The sequence below is a fragment of the Bubalus kerabau genome, chromosome 20, assembly GCF_029407905.1.
Source record: "Bubalus kerabau isolate K-KA32 ecotype Philippines breed swamp buffalo chromosome 20, PCC_UOA_SB_1v2, whole genome shotgun sequence".
Lineage (NCBI taxonomy): Eukaryota > Metazoa > Chordata > Mammalia > Artiodactyla > Bovidae > Bubalus > Bubalus kerabau.
Window position 1 is genome coordinate 54,476,363 of NC_073643.1, and position 6,269 is coordinate 54,482,631.

Consider the following 6,269-nt stretch of genomic DNA (forward strand, 5'->3'; position numbering starts at 1 on the left):
ATTTTCTTTATGAATTTTGGCACTTGCTTAACTTGGCCTATTCCACCTCCAGATTATAAAGCTGTATTCACATATTTAATATTTTGATAAATTTGTTTTTCATGTGTAACTGTAATCCATTTGAAATTTATGTATAGTGTGAGGTCAACCTCTCACACTATTTACTGTAGAGTCCATCCTTTTCCTGCTGAATTGAATGTCCACATTTATAATAACAAAATTCCAATGTATTTTTGGGTAGATTTTTTTGAAATCTCTGTTATTTCCCACTAATCTGTCTGTCCCTGGGCTAATGCTGTACTGTTTCAACCAGCTTCATGTTATGTTTAGTTAAATGGTAGCAAAAGCTCTCTTCTTTAAAAAAAAAAACAGCTTAATCTACAAAGTTTGCCTTTCTTATAATCTTTATAATCTGTCAGTTTTCATTAAATTTTTTTCTTTAATATTTTTCATTAAAAATATTATTGGTATTTGAATTAAAATTAAATACATAGAATAACTTGAGGAAGATTGTCATTTTTACAGTATTGAGTTCCTAGCCAGAAATATAGTATATGCCTCCATTCATTCAGCTCTTCTATTCATGGATGTCTGGAAAAAAACTGAGTTTATTTCTGAGTAGTTTACAAGTTTTGGTTATGTTTTTTAGGAATGGTATCTTTTCCACTACATCTATAAAACTCCATTTATTAGGTATTTTAAAGCTGTTGATGGAGTAAAAGCATAATGATCTTGATTCCTGGTCATCTTGCAAAACTGTGTATTTAATTCAGTGGTTTTTCAGTGATTCTCTTGGCTTATTTTGGGGTAATCAAGTCAAAATGGTCACAGCTACCTCTTGTCTGTTTTGAAATTCACTCCATTTATTTCTTTTGCTGTCTCATTGCTGGAGACTCTAGCGCAATATGAATTAGTAGCAATAATGGTGGAAGTATATGTGCTGAATTCTTCTTCTATTCATTTCATAGATACTTATTGGGACTTTGCTCTGTGTGAGGCACTGTTTTGGGCCCTGGTGACACAGTTGTGAGCTTTTAAGATATTATTTTTATTAAATTTGTTCACATAATAAAATACGTTACTAGATTTCCACCAGATTGCTTAGGTAAATTTATAATATTCTCTGGATTCATTTTTCTACCATTTTGTTTAGAATTTTTGTTCCAGTGTTGGACTGGCCTACAGTTTTCTTTTTTGCTCCACTCTTGGTATCATTACTATACTGGCCTCTTAAACATGTTGAGGAGCTTTCTTGTGTTTTCCTGTGCCCTACAGCAGTTTGTATAACACCAGCATTATCTGTTCCTTACATTTGATAGATAGTAAACATAAAATTCACTGGGCCTGATGCTTTTTATATGGGGTAGATCTTTGACTGTTTAAAAAAACCTTTCATAGTTATTGGCTTAGTTGGGTTTCCCACCTCTTTTTGCATTAATTTTAGTAAAAAAGAAGCAATTTAGCTTAGATTTTAATATTTCAAACTGATAAGTAAAATTTGAACCTATGGCTCCTTTCCTATTTTTAATTGTTACTTACATATGTACTCTGTCACTTTTCTTAATTATTAAAGATTAGATTTACCAAATTTTTGTCTATTCATAGGTATTTCTCACAAAACCTGATGTAGTATTACTGGTTAGCTTTCTGATAGCCATCCTTCCTTCATGTTACTACCGATCCAGACAGCAGCTCACACTCTCTGCCATGTTGCTCATCATCTTCAGGGAGAAGCTGTCACACTCCCATCTCCAAAGCTGGGTGGCCCATTGGCTTGATCTAATTAGCATAGCCAGTGCTTGGCCACCTGACCCCAGGTGGGTTATCCCAGTCAGCATAAGGTATGGTTCCATTACTTTATGGCAAATAGATGGGGAAACAGTGGAAACAGTGACAGACTTTATTTTTTTGGGCTCCAAAATCACTGCAGATGGTGACTGCAGCCATGAAATTAAAAGACGCTTGCTCCTGGGAAGAAAAGTTATGACAAACCTAGACAGCATATTAAAAAGCAGAGACATTACTTTGCCAACAAAGGTCCGTCTAGTCAAAGCTATGGTTTTTCCAGTGGTCATGTATGGATGTGAGAGTTGGACCGTAAAGAAAGCTGAGTGCAGAAGAATTGATGCTTTCGAACTGTGGTGTTGGAGAAGACTCTTGAGAGTCCCTGGACTGCAAGGAGATCCAACCAGTCCATCCTAAAGGAAATCATTTCTGAATATTCATTGAAAGGACTGATGCTGAAGCTGAAACCCCAATACTTTGGCCACCTGATGCGAAGAACTGACTGATTTGAAAAGACCCTGATGCTGGGAAAGATTGAAGGTGGGAGGAAAAGGGGATGACAGAGGATGAGATGGTTGGATGGCATCACAGACTCAGTGGACATGAGTTTGAGTAAACTCCGGGAGTTGGTGATGGACAGGGAGGCCCAGCATCCTGCAGTCCATGGGGTCACAAAAAGACACGACTGAGTGACTGAACTGAGACCTGAGAGGAGAGAAATACATCCTCTGTCTTAATGTGGATGATGAAGCAGAAGGATGCTGGCCACCATTTTTCAATAAGGGGACTGACTCACAATGAAGTTGCTATCACTGAAGTGAGGAGACAGAAATTTCAAGCCTGTTTAAGTGAACGTTTTACTTGGGAACTCCTAAATGGTACAAACTGCCTTTTGATTTTAGTGATCAAATACCCTTCTTTTTGTTTATTTCATGAAAATTCTTTTAGCTTTAGTAGTCCAATGTTCCCCCTTGGGGGGCTTTATTTTATTGTTCTTTTTCTGACTTCTTGAGTAGTATGCTTAATTCATTCATTATTTTTGGTTTCTGATATTTTCAGTTAATTCCATAAAATTTCCTGTGAGTCTCACTTTGGCCTCATTTGACATTTGACCTCATTGTCATTCGTTTCTTTGTCATTCATTTCTATATTACTTTTTAATTTCACACTGTATTTCTTACTTAACCCAAGAGTTCTATCTGTGTGTTGTTTAATCTCCTGACAGATATTTTGGGAGAGGGATAGGAGAATTTATTGAGGTTTTCTTTGTGCCTAGTATTTGGTAATTTTTATTGAATATTTCATGTGTGTGTGAAATAAAAGTGTGTGTTTTGAAATAGAGTTCTAGCTATAAGTGATTGCATCAGGTTTGTTGATTGTGTTATTCAAATCCTCTCAACACTTCAGATAGTTTATATCTATAAATCTGTTGATTTCTGAGAAGACTATTTCTTTTTTGGAAGGTAAAGAACATTTATTATTTTTAAATAATCAATGGGAGTATTGATAATGATACTAAAAAGTTCTACAACTTAGGGGAAACTTAGAGATTGTTTTATTATTTTTCATATTATGCATTAAAAAAGTTTTACCTGATAAAGAATTTATATGTGAAAAAGATGACATCTATAAAAACATATGTATAGACAGGGACACCCACATTTGGGAACAAAGACTATTTCCTTCTGCGATTCTAGCTTTATTTTTTAAAGCTGTATTGTTAGGAGTACATTATTCATGCCTACTATACCATCTTGGTGGAATATATACTATCAGTGTAAAATACACCTGTTATTGCATTTAATATTTGTTTTTACAGAGATCCAGATCATAGAGTTCAGTCCTAACTCTGCTGTAATAATTGATTAGAATATAATTTTATATTTTATATGTGTTTCTTATAAATTTTCCTGGGGGTTATTTTGTACATTCTACAATTTCTTGCTTCAAACACTTAATTCATTTATTTTCATTCTTTGTTCAGTTCAGTCTCTCAGTCATGTCCAGTTCTTTGCGACCCCATGGACTGCAGCACACTAGGCTTCCTTGTCCATCACCAACTCCTGGAGTTTACTCAAACTCATGTCCATTGAGTCAGTGATGCCATCCAACCATCTCCTCATCTGTCGTCCCCTTCTCCCGTGCCTTCAGTCTTTCCCAGCATCAGGGTCTTTTCAAATGAGTCAGCTCTTTGCATCAGGTGGCCAAAGTATTGGAGTTTCAGCTTTAGCATCAGTCCTTCCAATGAATATTCAGAAATGATTTCCTTTAGGATGGACTGGTTGGATCTCCTTGCAGTCCAAGGGACTCTCAAAAGTCTTCTTCAACACCACAGTTCAAAAGCATCAATTTTTCAGTGCTCAGCTTTTTTTACGGTCCAACTCTCACATCCACACACAACTACTGGAAAAACCATAGCTTTGACTAGATGGACCTTTGTTGACAAACTAATGTCTCTGCTTTTTAATATGCTGTCTAGGTTGGTCATAAATTTTCTTCCCAAGAGCAAGCATCTTTTAATTTCATGGCTGCAGTCACCATCTCCAGTGATTCTGGAGCCCAAGAAAATAAAGTCTGACACTGTTTCCACTGTTTCCCCATCTATTTGCCATGATGTGATGGGACCAGATACCATGATCTTAGTTTCCTGAATGTTGAGTTTGAAGTCAACTTTTTCACGCTCCTCTTTCACTTTCATCAAGAGGCTCTTTAGTTCTTCACTTTCTGCCATAAGGGTGGTGTCATCTGCACATCTGAGGTTATTGATATTTCTTCTGGCAATCTTGATTCCAGCTTGTGCTTCCTCCAGCCCAGCATTTCTCATGATGTCCTCTGCATATAAGTTAAATAAGCAGGGTGACAATATATAGCCTTGATGTACTACTTTTCCTATTTGGAACCAGTCTGTTGTTCCATGTCCAGTTCTAACTGTTGCTTCCTGACCTGCATACAGGTTTCTCAAGAGGCAGGTCAGGTGGTCTGGTATTCCCATCTCTTTAAGAATTTTCCACAGTTTATTGTGATCCACGCAGTCAAAGGCTTTGGCATAGTCAATAAAGCAGAAATAGATGTTTTTCTGGAACTCTTTTGCTTTTTCAATGATCCAGTGGATGTTGGCAATTGGATCTCTGGTTCCTCTGCCTTTTCTAAAACCAGCTTGAACATCTGGAAGTTCACGGTTCACGTATTGCTGAAGCCTGGCTTGGAGAATTTTAAGCATTACTTTACTAGCATGTGAGATGAGTGCAATTGTGTGGTAGTTGGAGCATTCTTTGGCACTGGAATGAAAACTGACCTTTTCCAGTCCTGTGGCCACTGCTGAGTTTTCCAAATTTGCTGGCATATTGAGTGCAGTACTTTTGCAGCATCATCTTTCAGGATTTGAAATAGCTCAACTGGAATTCCATCACCTCCACTAGCTTTGTTCGTAGTGATTCTTCCTAAGGCCCACTTGACTTCGCATTCCAGGATGTCTGGCTCTAGGTGAGTGATCACACCATCGTGATTATCTGGGTCATGAAGATCTTTTTTGTACAGTTCTTCTGTGTATTCTTGCCACCTCTTCTTAATATCTTCTGCTTCTGCTAGGTCCATACCATTTCCGTCCTTTATAGAGCCCATATTTGCATGAAATGTTCCCTTGGTATCTCTAATTTTCTTGAAGAGATCTCTAGTCTTTCCCATTCTATTATTTTCCTGTATTTCTTTGCATTGATCGCTGAGCAAGGCTTTCTTATCTCTCCTTGCTATTCTTTGAAACTCTGCATTCAGATGGGTATATCTTTCCTTTTCTCCTCTGCTTTTCACTTCCCTACCTTTCACAGCTATTTGTAAGGCCTCCTCAGACAGCCATTTTGCTTTTTTGAATTTCTTTTTCTTGGGGATGGTCTTGATTCCTGTCTCCTGTACAATGTCACGTACCTCCATCCATAGTTCATCAGGCACTCTGTCTATCAGATCTAGTCCCTTAAAGCTATTTCTCACTTCCACTGTATAGCACAAGGGATTTGATTTATGTCATACCTGAATGGTCTAGTGGTGTTCTCCACTTCCTTCATTGTTTGTTACTCAGTAGTAAATACATTTAAAGTTATGGATTTGCCTTGACCATACCCAAGTTCAAGTAAGTTTTTTCAATGCATTGCTCTAATTACTAGTATTTTCTAAATAGTTGATATAATGTTTTTATTTCCTTGAAATAAGTTAACCAACTTTATTTTTAAGATTTTTAAATCATTTGTTTAATCTCACTTAATTGTTATTAAATCCTTGTTCATTGCATTATGGTTAAAGCTGTGGCCCAGAATAGTTCTGCTTTTAGGGAGGTTAACTGTGATTTTCTTAGTAGTCTAGTTTATGGTTGACTTTTATAGATGTTCCATCCCTCAAAGATAGGCAGAGCTGGAGAAGAATCTCCCACTGCAAGTGAGGTTTTTCTGTTTCTCATGTATCACTTGTGTTTGATGTCATGATATTACATGGTG